The 16,288-nt window shown below is 37.4% G+C and overlaps 1 long non-coding RNA gene across 1 annotated transcript; it reads right to left on the minus strand.

Moving 5' to 3' along the window:
* Positions 1-6,502: 6,502 nt before the first annotated feature.
* Positions 6,503-15,824, minus strand: LOC138160583 (uncharacterized). The gene is made up of 2 exons (XR_011168170.1): positions 15,324-15,824; positions 6,503-6,806 (listed from the first exon to the last, which is right to left on the minus strand). It is a non-coding gene; the product is annotated as an uncharacterized lncRNA (long non-coding RNA).
* Positions 15,825-16,288: the final 464 nt, after the last annotated feature.

Genomic DNA, 16,288 nt, shown 5'->3' on the forward strand with positions numbered 1-16,288 from the left:
AGAGAGAGAGAGAGAGAGAGAGAGAGAGAGAGAGAGAGAGACAAAGAGAGACAGAGAGACAGACAGAAACACTAACACATTTATTCCACTTTCCATCTTTTTATTTATTTGTTTATTTATTTGGTGCTCCTTATGATTTGATCTAGAAATGCTTTTGGAATGCTCTGGCTTAGGTGTACCTCACATCACGCTTTTTGAAGACTTGTTTTTGCTTTCCATTGCTTTTTCCTTTTATTATGAGGTGATAATGTTCATAATCTTCTGTCAATCTCTATAATGTTTTACAGATGAGATTATACTATTGTGAAGTTTAAAGAGTTTGAGAGACATAATTTCTGGGCAATTAATCGTTTTATTAATGATGCTAGCATTTTATCAATGAAAGAAGTCAGTAGCACTCTCAAATACCAAAGACCCATGGCAGTGGGCACATGCTTATATGCTATTGGAAAAATGGGTGTTCCAGAGGGTGGCAATTAATTCTGATTGGTTAATAATTAATGAGAGAATGAATATTACAATGAGATGTGGACTCACTCCAATGAGGAGCTTAGAGAGTGACAGGCGTCTTGGACAAAGAGGCTATCTATACACCCAGACCACCCCCAGCCTTGGGTAATCTAGACAAAAGATCTACCTTCATCCAAACCTGCTTGAGTAGAACACAATAGGTAGGAACTCACCTTAGATAAAATTCCTTGTTTCAGTCATATCCAAGTTTTTGTGAACCCATTTGGGGTTTTCATGGCAAAGATACTGGAGTGGTTTGCCATTTCCTTCTCCTGAGATAGAGTTAAATGACTTGCCCAGGGTCACACAGCTAGTAAATATCTACATTTTTATATATATTTATTTTTCACAAGTGATCTAAGAATATGAAATCATTAGCACCCTCTAGCACCTTATTTTGGGCAGCTAGGTGGCACAATGGATAGAGCACTGACCTGAAGTCAGGAGGACCTGAGTTCAAATTCAGCTTCAGATATTTCCTAGCTCAGACATGACTGAAACAACTCAACAACAACAGTACCTTATCTACCAATGAACTGAGGGCCGTTTTCTATTTTTCTTTAACTCATGGGTTGCCATGCCAAATAATTCATCAGCCATTGGCCAACATATTAGTGATAAACCTCTCCATAATGAGCACAGTCAGTCCAAAGAAAGTGGATATAACTGCCTTGGTGGGACTATATATGGAACCTCTCTAATTTGGTAGAAGCCGCCAGAGCTTGAATTCTGCCAGCACAGGCTTTTAAAACCCAAGGTCACCTCATATCATGATGAACCATAAGAGAATTTATTTTATGGACTTCTTAATAAATAATAATAATAAATATAATTTAATTTATTTCAGAAGACATTTCAGGATCTTGCTGTATTTCAATCATTAATTTTTTTAAAGGACATTCTCAATGGGCTAAACAATCATCAGATAGTAAGCTACAGGAGATTTCTGTTGTTACACCATTAGAAAAAAATAGTTCTCACTACAGTATCCAGAATATAACTGGACCCCTGGGTGTAGCTGCAACCACACGGAAAGATAGCTGTTCAAGGGGTCAACAATCTTTTTTAATTACTTTCATTAGCTCAGGGGGGAAATCAGCACCCTGAACTTCAGAGAAAATACAAACAGAGAAATAAAGACCAACAGACAGGGTTTCTGTCTGAGAAATTAGCATAGAACAATAGACAGAGCTAACTATCTGACCAAGGAAATACATACATAGTTACCAGAGAGAGAAGCATCAATATCTGGATTGTTCAAAGTCGGGGCAGGGGGTAAGGGAGCTCTCCTTAACAACTACCCAGAGTCTCATCTGGTCAAATCACAAGAACACTCTTCCAATGAGTAAGCCCCAAAGCAAAATGCAAACCTCAGAGTATATGTATATATATATATACACCCTTTTTAGAGCCAGAGGGCATCACACGCCTCATGACTGAGTGCCTAATTAGAAATTAACAAAAGGTGTGAAAGCCTTCCTACAAGAAAACTTACCCTAAGCTAGCTTCCCCTAATAGGCTCCATGTGAAGCCTGTTAATGGGCAGGGAAGATCTTAAATACCATTAACTTTACACTGAGCTACACTTAACAGATACAGTAAACATTATAAGTATATAGTTATCTATTTGTTACTCTGGTTTGATAATCCTGCTCCTTATAGCAGCAAGGACCCCAAGCGTCCTTAGGGTTTGCTGCCACCACAGATTCTTGGATCTGCTTTGATAAAGGAAAGCAACTCAAATGGGTTAACAAGCTTACTTTAATCAGTCAAACATATATCGTTTACCTCGCTCAGGGGAAAAAGGTCAGCACCCCGAACTTCAAAGTATACAGACAGAATTATCAAGACACAAACAGATCAAGTAGACAGCTTTCCAAACTGTCATCCATACCAAACCATTACATCCATACCAAATCAACATCTGGGTTTCAACATCTGGGTTTTTCAAAGCCGGGGGGCTCTGGACAACGGCTTCCCAGAATCCAGATCAAATCACAGAACACTTCTCAAAGTGAGCCCCAAAACAAAGCCTCAAATCAGGGTTTATATACCCTTCTCCTGGCTCAGAGAATGTAACAACCTTATTGACCCACTGGCCAATCAAGAAGTATCTACTGAAAAACAAGCCTCCCACCCCAGGCTCCAGGTGAACTTTAGCCTAGGGGCAGGGAAGATCTTCAAAATTTACATTCCCATTACACTCCTGAGCTGTTATCCTTTTCTCCCTTAAAACAATTCACCATCACCACCTATAGGCTTCCCAGTATGTTTGTGTAACAGTGAATATAAAGAAAAAATAAGGATAATATTGAATACATTATATTTTTAGGAGAGACCAGCAGCTAGAGGCCTATGTCTACTACAAATAGCAAACTCAGTTTTTATCCATACCCTGACTTATTATTACCCTGAAGCATCCAGGTAGAGTCAATAGAAGACTGGCCTTGGAGTAAGGAACATCCTGCTACATCCTGACTGGATGACCATGGGCAATTTCCTAACCTCCAAATGTTTCAGATAACACTCTACAATTAAATAACAGACAGTTTGCCTATCTATGTGAGCTCCCTATCCTGATGAAATCAGACATCTCATCATGATCAAAAAAAACAAAAAAAAAAATCACCCTAAATTGAAAATCAGCTCAATTACTTGAAATCCCTTCTGGGGTTTATGCCCAATTCCCCAAAAAGGTGATAAGGGGAAATTTCTTTGAATTACAGAAGCAAGTGTAATGTTAATGGGATATAAGATCTTCCCTGCCCATTAATAGGCCTCACATGGAACCCATTAAGAGAAGGTTGATCAGGGGAGGCTTGCTTGTAGGAAGACTTTCACGCCTTTTGTTAATTCCTAATTAGGTATTGAGTCAAAAGGGTTGTAATGCCTTCTGCCTCTGAGAAGTGTATATATACTCTGAGTTGGTATTTTGCTTGGGTGCTCACTTATGAGAAGGATCTTGTGATTCCCTGGTCTACATTCTGAGTGGCCATATGTTCGGAGCTCCCTGACTGCTCAGATGTAAAGGCTCTCTCCATCCAAGGATGCAAGTAAAGTGTATAGCAATATTGCTTTTATTCAGTCAGTCAGAGTCCTGTCTGTTGGTATTCATTTCTCTGCTTGTATTTCCTCTGAAGTTCAGGGTGATGACTTTTCCCCTGAACCAGTGAATGTAATTTAAAAAGATTGTTGACCCCTTGAACAGCTATATTTCCTGGTAAAGCAGACCTAAGAACCTGTGCTAGAAGCCATCCTAGGTATGCCAGTGTGGTGGCTGCTATGGCAAGCCTCTAACTACTGGTCTCTTCTATATGTTATCCTTATTTTTTTTCTTTTAATTCACTGTTACACAAACTATATTAGTATTGTAGAGGACCAAGGGAAGTATGGCTTTAAGACCTGGGTTGGGAGCAAAAGGGTCCAAAAGAACTGAAGAAGCTCTGGGAGACCAAGTGATGGAACATGATTGCCAGAGCATCAAAAGAAAGCCAAGGGATATCTTTACTGGGAAGGGAATAAGTATTTATAAGCCCCAACTATGTACTGTGCTAAGTACTTTACAGATGCTATTTCATTTGTTCCTGACAACAACTTGGAAGATAGGTGCTATTATTATCCCCATTTTATACTTGAGGAAACTGAGGCAGATAAGAGTTAAGTAACTTGCCCAGTGTCACACAGCTGTATGAAGTCAGATTTGAACTCAGGTCTCCCTGATTCTAGACCCAGAATTCTATCCATTGTGCCATCTAGCTGCCTCTGAACAGAGGGAGAGAAGGTGGGTCTTTAAAAACCAATAGTTTATATCTATGTCTGACATCCTGCCTTTAAGCAGGAACATAGCTAGGAGTTCTACGTTTTATATTTGATTTGGATTCCAGATATTAGAATGGATTCTCTTTGCAAATGTAATACACCTTTATTCTCTTCATAACCCAAGGCTAAAGCCTATTTGCAAAAGACTCTCCTTATTGGCAATGGTCTCTGCTTGTGTGAGGGATAGAGTTAGTATAAGCCTCAGAGAGGACAGATTCCAGGTTCTTCTGGCTTCCAGTAATGAAAGAGGGTTCAATCGTTCTAGTTCCTCTTTAGGGAGAGGTCCCTGGAGAGTGAAAAGACATTTAGAGGAGATCGAACCTAGATCATTTCCCTATGCCAGAGATTTGGAATTTCCCCCTGGGTGAGATCAAAGACTCTCTCCTTTATGGTTGAGTTTTCTCCCAATGGGAGAGGTCATTCACTTTGTTTATTTTCTGATATAGTCTTAACTGTATAACGTCTCTGATTTCTGTTTGCTGTCACCTTAAATAAATGAGTTTATTTACTATTCACCACTTGTGATAATATCTGTATAACTGGCATTTTGTGAGAAGGGAGTCAAGTCTTTGGATAGATAGTTTGAGGCACTGCTTCCCTATTAAAGGGGTAGCAAACAGGAGCACTGCTTAAAGCTAAAAATTAACTCCCCTAGACTAGCAATAGTTAAAGGGACAGAGAAGATTTTAGTCCAGTATCCCCTCTTTGAAGAGAGGAGAGCAGCTATGCTCATAGCTCCAACCTTCTTCTCCCTTGCAACCAAGAATCAGTCTCCCTTGGAGAAGGGTCAGCAGAGAAAACACCAAGATATCTAGTCACACCTCCCTGTGAGCCACACCTAGAGAGACCCATATGGATACATGATCCTACATGGGCAAGACCCTATATCTATAAACTTTGAAAATTGTCAACTGACCTAAACTTTCTACCCTCCAGTCCCAGGTAGAATAAAACAAAAGGTGAGTGAGGCACAAAGCATCTGCCTCTGCCCTTCACCTGGGTTTACTTACTTCAATCAAGAAATCAAACCCCTACAAAAATGTGCATACCCTTTGACCCAGCAATACCACTTCTAGGTCTGTATCCAAAAGAGATCATTAAAGTGGGAAATGACTTACATGTATAAAAATATGCATAACAGCTCCTTTTGTGGTGGCCAAGAAATGAAAATTGAAGGAATGAGCATCAATTGGGGAATGCCTGAACAAGTTGTGGTATATGAATGTAATGGAATACTGTTGTGCTATAAGAAATGATAAACAGGCAGACTTCAGAAAACCTGGAAAGACTTAAATGAACTGATGCTGAGTGAAGTGAGCAGAACCAGGAGAACATTGTACACAGTAACAGCCTTCTTAGCAATGCAAAGTCCTAAAACAATTCCAAAGGACTCATGATGGAAATGCTTTCCACATCCAGAGAAAGAATTATGGAGTCTGAATGCAGAGTGAAGCAAAATATTTTCTTTTTTTGTTTTGTTTTGTTTTTTCTTTCTTTCTCATGGTTCCTCACATTCATTCTAACTCTTCTATACAACATGACTAATGTGAAAATACATTTAATAGGAATATATATGTAGGGGCGGCCAGGTGGCACAGTGAGTAAGAGCATCGGCCCCAGAGTCGGGAGACCCGGGATCGGTCCCGGCCTCAGATACTCGGCACCCACACAAAAATAATAACTGGTCATGTAACCTTGAGCAAGTTACTTAACCCCAGCTGCTTAAAAAAAAAGGAATATATATGTAGAACCTATATCAGATTGCATGCTATCTTGGGGAGGGAGAAGGGGAAGAAGGGAGATAAAATTTAAAACTTATGTAAGTGAATGTTGAAAACTAAAAATAAATAAATTAACTTTAAAAAAAGAAAAGAAAATGCTATCTACATGCAGAGAAAGAAATGTGGGGTCCGAATACAGATCGAAGCATACTATTTTCTGTCTTTTTTTTTCTTCTTTCTTGCAGTTCCTCCCATTTGTTCTATTTCTTCTTTTATATCATGACTAATGTGAAAATATGTTTAATATGAATATAAAGCAGAGTCTATTGCATGCTGTCTTGGGGAGTGGGGAAGGGAGGGAGGTGGAGAAAATTTAAAACTCAAAAGCTTATGGAATATCTAAAACTAAAAATTAATTAATTAATTTAAAAAAATAAGCACAAAAAAAGAAATCAAACTTCTCTCCTTCTTGTTTACCAGCTGTTGCTTGAGAGTCAGAGAAGGGTTAGGAGGAGGAGAGGGTTGCAAATGCAAAGTAATTCAAAGGTCAGGCCCCCACAGTCCTGAGGGAAATGAGCATCCCTCCAAACTGCAGCAGCTTCTAACAGGCCCCAGTAATTGACAGTTGAGTCCTCAGTGCAGAGTTTACTGCCCTCCTGTGGCAAAGAGAAGAACTAAGAGTTACGACTGGTATTCAGGGTCTGGGCTGCTCCTTAGAAAAATTCTCAGGTAATAGATCCACCTCCCTTAAGATTCCTGGGAAGAAAAAAATAAAGAAAAATGAAAATAAAGTCCAGAGTAGTATCTCAGTTTTGCCTCTCTCTATTCTTACTTTTTTCTTTCCTTTCTCCTAAGTAATTCCCTGCTGAAGTTCTCACTCTACAAAAGCTGCAAAAGCAGCAAATTATGCAAAAGCTTATTAAGTGTTTTTAGGATCATGTCTTACCATATTCTCCCTTATTGGTTATATTTGGACAGGTTACCAATAGGCTTAAATTATTTCCTAAGTTCTATAGACCTATTTGGTTTGTGTGGCAAAAGAAAACCAAAATCCTCTATCCTGAAACCTTGGTCAGGTACCTTGCAAAACTGTATTAGAGTCATCATACCTCCCAATCAATTCAATAAATACTTCTGAAATACTAATTGTATCTTGGATCCTGGGGTTATATAAATGTATCATTAAATGTTTATGCCATTTGATTTTTGGCAGCTAGGTGCTGCAGGATAGAACAACAGCCCTGGAGTCATGATGACCTGTGCTCAAATATGATCCCAGACACTAGCTGTGTGATCCTGGGCAAGTCGTCACTTAACCCTGTTTGCTTCAAAACCTCATCTATAAAATTAGTCGGAGAAGGAAATGGCAAACCATTCCAATATCTTTGCCAAGAAAACCCCAAATAGAGTCACCAAGGGTTGGACACAACTGAACAACAATAACGGTTTGACTTAGAGACAGCTGGTGGTGCAGTGGATTGAATAATGGGGTCTCGAGTTGGAAAGACCTAAGTTCAAATCCAGCATCAGACACTTGATAGCCATGTGATGCTCAGCAAGTCATTTAACCTCTATCTGCCTTAGTTTCCCTTTTCTGGCAGAGACCTGGTCACTGATTCTTTGGAGCTGATTGTCCATATCAAAATTAGAATGAGAACATTTAGCCTCAGACATATAGTATGTGGTCCTTGGCAAAACAATATAACCCACTTTGCCTCAGTTCCCTACAAAATGAGGTGGAGAAGGAAAGGGCAAACAGCTCTGTTATCTTTGCCAAGAAAACCCCAGATGGGGTCAAAGAGAGTCAGATATGACTGAAATGACTGAACAACAAACACAGCCATACCACAACTAGTTATACCACAAAGAGATCAAAGAAAGAGGAAAAGGATCTATTTGTACAAAAATATTTACAGCAGCTTTTTGTGGTGGCAAAGAATTGGAAACTGAGAGGATGCCCATCAATTGGGGAATAGCTGAACAAGATATGGCATATAAATGTGATGGAATACTATGATGTATAGAAAATTTGAGAGACATAGTTTCTATATAATAACTAATTTTGTTAATTATTTCTAGTGGATAATTAATAAAAGGGGTCAGTGGCACTTTTAAATGCTAAAGACCTCTCATAGAGCCCCTCAATGCTTATATTCACTTGGAAGGGTAAGTATTCCTTAGAGTGACAATCAACTCTAATTGGTTAGCAATTAATGAGAAGAATGAATATTCTAATGAGAGGCAGACCTATTCTAATGAGGGTCTGGGGACCATGACTGATTATTCTTACTCCCAAACCACCCCCAGCCTCAGACAATCTAGACAAAGAATCTATACCCACCTCCCCCACACAAACCTGAGTAGAATACAATGGGCTGCCCCATTGGGTGGTGTCTGACCAAGATTGAGGAGAAAATTAATCCAATCTCATTATCAACAATGACTGATGCTGACTTAATCTAGTAGAAAATAAGGAGACAGAAAAGGAAGAAATCCTGGATCTTCCCAATAAGTGGTTATTTAATAATCATTTCTCTCAATACTGTTGTGCTGTAAAGAATGATGAAGGGGATAGTTTCAGAAAATCCTAGGAAGACTTGGATGAACTAAAGTGAGCAGAATCAGGAGAACAATTTATACAGTATCAGCAATATTGGAGAGATAGTCAACTTTGAAAGACTTGGGAACTCTGATCAACAAATTGGTCAACCACAATTGGAAAGGACTCATGACGAAACATGCTATACAACTCAACATAGAGAGCTGAAGTACTTAGAATGCAAATTGGAGCATATTTTCTCCTCTTCTTTCCTACTTTTTCCTTCCTTCCTTCCTTCCTTCCTTCCTTCCTTCCTTCCTTCCTTCCTTCCTTCCTTCCTTCCTTCCTTCCTGACTGCCTGCCTGCCTGCCTTCCCACCTGCCTTCCTTCCTTCCTTCCCATGGCTAATGCAAAAATTTGTTTTACATGACTATACATATTGGGAATGGGTTTTGTTTTTCTTACGTTCTCAGTGAGTGGAGAGGGAAAAGAGACAGGATAGAATTGGAATATAAAATAAAATAAAATAGAATTTCAAAAAAATTCAAATTGGATTTCTAAAAATTACTTTGTGAATATTCCTTCAATTTCTTTTGCTCATCATACTGCTATAGGTAGCATCTCTAATATATCAAATAATAATGGTGATAATTGACATCTTTGCTTTACCCCTGATCTTACTGGAAAGGACTTTAGTTTCCCCCCCAATTACATATTTTTCTGGGCTCTTGATTTTAGATGGATACTACTTACATATTAAGGAACAGTTCATGTATTTCTATGCTAATTTTTAATATTTTGTTTTGTTTTTAACAGAGATGGAGGATATGCTTTGTCAAAACCTTTTTCAGCACCTACTTGATATGATTTTTGTTTTTAATATGGTATATTTTCTCTATAGTTTTCCTAATATAGTGCTGATCCTGAATTCCTGCTATAAATTTAACATTATAATAGTATATAATCATTTAAACTTTTTCTATAGCCTCATGGCTAATTTTTTTCTTTAATTTTAAATTTTAATATCACTATTCAAGGATATTGGTCTATATAGCTATATCAGTTTTGTTTCTTTCTAGATTAGGTATCAAGGTGATATTTGTATCATAATGGTAGAAATATTTGGTAGAATCTGTTCATTTTTATTTTTGCAAATAATTTATATAATATTGAAATGCATTATTCTCTGATAGTTTGATATAATTCACTTGTAAATACATCTGGCCTAGGGATTTTTTTGTTTGTTTGTTTTAGGGGTTATTTATAGCTTGTTAAATATGTGAAATTATTTTCATTATTTTTTCTTGGTCTGTTAATCTAGGTATTTTGTGAACATTTATGAGTTTCATTTATGTTATCAGTTTTATTAGCCATGTAATTGGGCAAAATATTTCTAATAATTTTCCTTTAATTTGTTGTGATTTCTCCTCAATAATTTTTATAGTAGTAATTTGGTTCTCCTCTCTTTTAAAAATCATAATAGATAATGGCTTGTATGTTTTATTAGTTTTTGAAAAAAATTCCACCCCCAATTTTATTAGTTCAAATTATTTTTGCTTTAAATTGTGCTAATCTCTTTGATTTCCAGAACTTCAATTTTTGTGTTTAGGTGGGGTTTAAAAATGTTTGTTGCTGTTGTGTGTTTTTTTTGTTATTTATCAAATTCACTTTTTTCTTATTTCTGTCTTTTATCAATGAAAGCATTTTATTTATTTATTTATGCTTTTTTTGGAGGGAGGAAGGTAGGGTAATTAGGGTTAAGTGACTTGCCCAAGGTCACATGGCTAGTTTTGTATTAGGTGTCTGAGGCTGGATTTGAACAATGAAAGCATTTTAAAAGATAAATTTCCCCCTAAGAACTACTTTGGCTGCATCCCAAAAGTTCTGGTATATTATAATTTTCTTTGATGAAAGTATCTATTATTTCTATGATTTATTCTTTGACCTACCAATTTTCTAGGCTCAAACTATTTAGTGTCCTTTAAGTTTGAATCCTTCCTCCAATGGACCTTTGTTGGATAGAATTTTATTGCACTGTAGTTAGTAAAGGATGTATTTAATATGTCTTATTTTCAGAATTTGTTTATGAGGTTTTCATGCCCTGCTATATGTAAATTTATGTGAAAGTGCAATGAGCAGCAGTGAAATATCTACACTACTTTTTATTTATACTCAATAAGTGCCAGATATCTATTATTTCTAACTTTTCTAAAGTTTTGTTCAGGACTTTAACCTCTTTCTTATTTATTTATTCTTTTGTTAGATTTTCCCAGTTCTAAATGGGCCAGGGACCATCTCCAGTCATCTTGATCTATATTTTGCCACTGAACCCAAATGGCTTTAGAAGAGAAAGAGAAGCTCATGACTTGCACAGCCCTCCCTTACTTAAATCCAATTCACTTGCAATTCATGGCATTACCTTCCTGATATCATGGTCCTCTTCAAGAATGGAGGGCAAAACAACAGCAACAACTGGGTCATATTGAAGTCCCCAACTATTAAAGTTTTGTTATCTATTTCTCTATGCTATTCAATTAACTTTTTAAAGTAGTTAGATTCGATGCCACTTGGTATATATAAATATATGTGTGTGCATATACATAAATATGTGTATATGTACATATGTATACATATATATATATATATATACAAATATAAATATAAAATTAAATAGAACTACTTTAAAAACAATTGAATTGGGGGGGGAGGGGATGGAGCCAAGATGGTGGAGTAGAAACTGGACCTCTGCATAGCTCCAGTTCCCACCACCTCCAACACATGTAAAAAAATGACTCTAAACAAATTTTAGAGCTACAGAACCCACAAAGTGACAGAGAGAAAAAAATCTCCTGCTGAAGGCAGCCTGTCAAGCCAAAAGGAAGGATCTATCACACTGGGCTGGGAGCCAAGCACAGTTCCATGTGAGCCATGTGGTTCTGGCCCTGGGGTGGCCCTGACCAGCTGCGGCCAGAGCAGACTTCAGAAGAGTAAATCACCAGCAGCTGTGTCAGTTTCCAGACTTCTCAACCCATAAACGCCAAAAAGAAAGTAAAAGGTCAGTGTGGAACTCTTTTGGAACAAGGTGGAGAAGAGCAAGGTCTGGCCCCTGCCCCTATTGAAAGTGACAGAGGCGTGGCACCTGCAGAGCTCCTGGCCTGCAGATTATAGGGGGACCAAGTGACCATTCAGAGGGTAATTGCTCTTGCTTTAACCTGCTTGGATCTGGACCATGGTCTTGGGGGGTGGTCCTGGGGTGTGTAGCCAGTATGCCAGAGCTTGTGGGGGCTGCAGAGAGGGTGCCCTCCTAATAACTCCAGTAAGCTGTGAAGAACCCAGTTATTTGGGACATAGCTCTCTGCAATCTGGAAGCAGAGTTCTACCATGGCAAAGAGCTCAAAAGTCAAGTAAATGGCTGGCAATATGAGCAAGCAGAGGAAGCACAAACAGGCCATAGAATCCTTTCTTGGGGACAAAAAGGATCAAAGGATGGAACAGGAGAAAGACAATGAAGTCAGAACTCCTTCATCAAAAGCTTCCAAGAAAAATATGAATTGATTACTAGGCCTTGGAGGAGCTCAAAAGGGATTTTGAAAATCAAGTAAAAGAAGTGGAGGAAAAATTGGGAAGAGAAATGAGAATGATGCAAGAAAATCATGAAAAGCGAGTCAACAGCCTGCTAAAGGAGACACAAAACAATGTAGAAGAAAATAACACCTTAAAAAATAAACTAACCCAAATGGAAAAAGAGGCCTAAAAAGCCAATGAGGAGAAGAATGCCTTAAAAAGCCAAATTTGTCAGATGGAAAAGGAATTTCAAAAATTCACTGAAGAGAATAATTCCTTCAAAAATAAGATTGGAGCAAATGGAAGGTAATGACTTTATGAGAAATCAAGATACTATAAAACAGATCCAAACAAATGAAAAAATAGAAGGCAATATGAAATATCACATTGGAAAAAGCATTGACCTGGAAAATAGATCCAGGAGAGATAATTTAAAAATTATTGGACTACCTGAAAGTGATGATCAAAAAAAGAGCCTAGACACCATCTTTCAAGAAATTATCAAGCAAAATTGCCCTGATATTCTAGAACCAGAGGGCAAAATAGAAATTTAAAGAATTCGCTAATTGCCTCTTGAAAAAAATCCCAAAAAGAAAACTCCTAGGAATATTATAGCCAAATTTCAGAGTTCCCAGGTCAAGGAGAAAATACTTCAAGCAGCCAGGAAGAAACAATTTGAGTATTGTGGAAACACAATCAGGATAACACAAGACCTAGCAGCTTCTACATTAAGGGATCAAAGGGCTTAGAATATGATATTCTGGAGGTCAAAGGAGCTAGGATTAAAACCAAGAATCATCTACCCAGCAAAACTGAGTATAATGCTTCAGGGAAAAATATGGTCATTCAATGAAATAGAGGCATTCTCAATGAAAAAAACCAGAGCTGAACAGAAAATTGGACTTTCAAATACAAGAAGCAAGAGAAGCATGAGAAGGTAAAGAGGAAAAAGAAATCATAAGGAACTTATTAAAGTTGAACTATTTACATTCCTACATGGAAAAATGATAATTGTAACTCATGAGACTTTTCTCAGTATGAGGATAGTTGAAGGTAATATATATGTGTGTGTGTATGTATGTGTAGGAGGGTGTATGTGTGTATAAATATATATGTGAGTGTGTGCATATGTATGTACATGTAGATAGAGACAGAGGGCACAGGATGAGTTGAATATGAAGGGATGATATCTAAAAAATAAAATTAAGAGGTGGGAGAGGAATATATTAGTGGAAGGAGAAGGGAAGAGATGGATTAGGGTAAATTATCTAATATAAAAGAGGCAAGAGAAAACTATTAAAGTGGAGGGGAAGAACAGGAAGGTGAAAGGGAATAGAACAATCTTACTCTCATTGAATTTGGCTTAAGGAGAAAATAACATACACACTCAATTGGGTATCTTACCCTACAGGAAAATAGGGGGGAAGGGGATAAAAGGGAGGGCAGATTGGGGGAGAAAGTAGTTAGAAGCAAACACTTTTGAAAAAGGACAGGGTCAAAGGAGAAAATAGAATAAGTGGGGGGTCGGATAGGATGGAGGGAATTATACTTAGTCTTTCACAATATAACTACTGTGGAAATGTTTTGTGTAACTACACATGTACAACCTATAGTGAATTGCTTATCTTCCCAGTGGGGATGGGTGAGGAAGGAAGAAGGGAAAAAATCTGGAACTCAAAGTTTTAAAAACAAATGTTTTTTAAAAATTGCTTTTTACATGCAACTGGGAAATATATAGAAATCCATCTTGCTCTACTAGAAAGTGGGGAGGGGGAGCATGAGGGAGGATATAAGAGAGAACAGATTGGGGGAGGCTTGCTATTTTTGGGTGGGGGTAGGGGAAAGATGGGGAGAAAAATTCGTATCTCAAAATATTATGGAAAGGAATGTTGAAAACTAAAAATAAATATATAAATTGGAAAAATTATAAAAATTGAATTATAAGAAGAAAAAGCTAACAAAACTATAATAGTATACTAGTATATGTATATATACAAAATGACATAGAATCTATCTATATAGTATTTTAGAATCCAATTAATATGTATATATTTTGTTGTTGTTGAGTCAGTTCAGTTGTGTCTGACTCTTCATGACCACATTTGGAAAAGATATTGGAGAGGTTTGCATATCCTTCTCCAGCTCATTTTACATGAGGAACAAAACAGGGTTAACTGACTTGTTCAGGGTCACACAGGTAGTAAGCGTCCAAGGTTGGATTTGAATTCATAAAAAAGAATTTTCCTTATTCCAAGCCCCATGCTCTATCTACTGCACCATCTAGTTGCCGAAATATGTGTATATATATATATATATTCAATATTTATGTTTAATTATCTATGGTGCCTTCATGCATAATGCAATTTCCCTCTTTGAAATGTGTATGTTTTTACTGTTGCCTTAACTGAGATAATGATTGAAATCCCTGGTTTTTATAAAAGTTTTCCTGAAGCACAATAAATTCGACTATAATCTCTCATTTCAACTGTGTATATCTATATATCTATATTTATGTATATGTGTGCAAATAGGTTTCAATGTGTTTATTATAAGTGACATGTTGATGGATTCAGTTTTTCCTTCTGTTCTCCTAAACTATTTATTTTTATTGGTGAGTTTGTACCATCAACATTCATGATTAGTTGTTAATTATGTATTTCCCTTCATCATATTCACTTATATTTCTCCCTTTTTTGCCCCACATCATTAGAAGAAGAAATAAATGGTGAAAGAGTGGAAATATGATCAACACTATTGATCTATAATTGAAGCACTTTGCTTATAATTCAACGTCCCTCTACTTTTTTCCCCTTGACCAGAACTTAATTACTAGTTTTCAACCTTTTTTCCTTCCTTTTAATTCCCCCTTACAATTCATTCTTTTAAGCTGAACTCTGTTTTGTGGTGAATATTACCTCCATTACTTTACCCTCTCTTATAAATGCCACCCTGTCCTCTCTCTGTTTATTGATGTTTCATTGTTGAATTCAATATATTTCTACACCCAACTCTGTGTGTGTTCAAACTTTCTTTGTCCTGTTGTAGCAGCAAGCACCCCAGCTTCCCCAGGGTGTCTGCCCATACAGGTTCTTGGATCTGCTTTGATAAAGGAAAGCAACTCAAAATGGGTTAACAAGCTTACTTTAATCAGTCAGACATATATCGTTTACCTTGTTCAGGAGAAAAGGTCAGCACCCCGAACTTCAAAGTATACAGGCAGAATTATCAAGACAGAAACAGATCAAGTAGACAGATTTCCAAACTGTCCAACCATTACATCCATACCCAGTCAACATCTGGGTTTCCGCATCTGGGTTTTTCAAAGCCGGGGCGGGGGGGGCCTGGACAAAATGGACAACGGCTTCCCAGAATACAGATGAAATCACAACACTTCTCAAAGTGAGCCCCCAAAACAAAGCTACACATCAGGGCTTATATAGCCTTCTCCTGGCTCAGAGAATGTAACAACCTTATTGACTCACTGGCCAATCAAGAAGTATCTACTGAAAAACAAGCCTCCCACCCTAGGCTTCAGGTGCACTTTAGCCTAGGGGCAGGGAAGATCTTCCAAATCTGCATTCCCATTACACCTGCTTAGATAAGAGGGAGGTTCATGTGATGCCTGTTCATCCACCCTTTCTTCCATGTTTGCATACTCTACTTTTCCCATATTCCAATTATGAAAAATAGTAAGTTCTACCCCACCCCCTTTCCTTCATTTCACTCCAGTGTATTCCCTTTTCCTTCCTTTTATTTGCCCTTCTAAAGCCATTAAGACAGAACAAAACCACCCCTAGGCTTTCTGTTTTTCCTGTTTAATTCTCTCTGTGATCCATAAGGACACTGGTTTTAAAAGAACACATCTCTTCTCCCCCTATTAAATGTAAACATTTAATCATAGTTTATCCCTTTCCAATTCCTCAAATGTACTTACCTTTCCAGTCTCTTGATTTCTGTGACTTGCATTTCAAAGTTTCTACTCAGCTCTGATCTTTTAACTAGGAATGCTTAAAAATATACCATTTCATTAAAGGTTTATTTTCTCCTGGCAGGATTATGCTCAGTCTTGCAAGCTATATAATCTGTGATTCTAAATCTTTATCGCTTGCCTTTTGGAATAGAATATTCTAAAATT

The sequence above is a fragment of the Petaurus breviceps genome, unplaced genomic scaffold, assembly GCF_028583685.1.
Source record: "Petaurus breviceps papuanus isolate PSGF00001 unplaced genomic scaffold, PetGlider_PUasm1.0 181, whole genome shotgun sequence".
Taxonomy (NCBI): domain Eukaryota; kingdom Metazoa; phylum Chordata; class Mammalia; order Diprotodontia; family Petauridae; genus Petaurus; species Petaurus breviceps.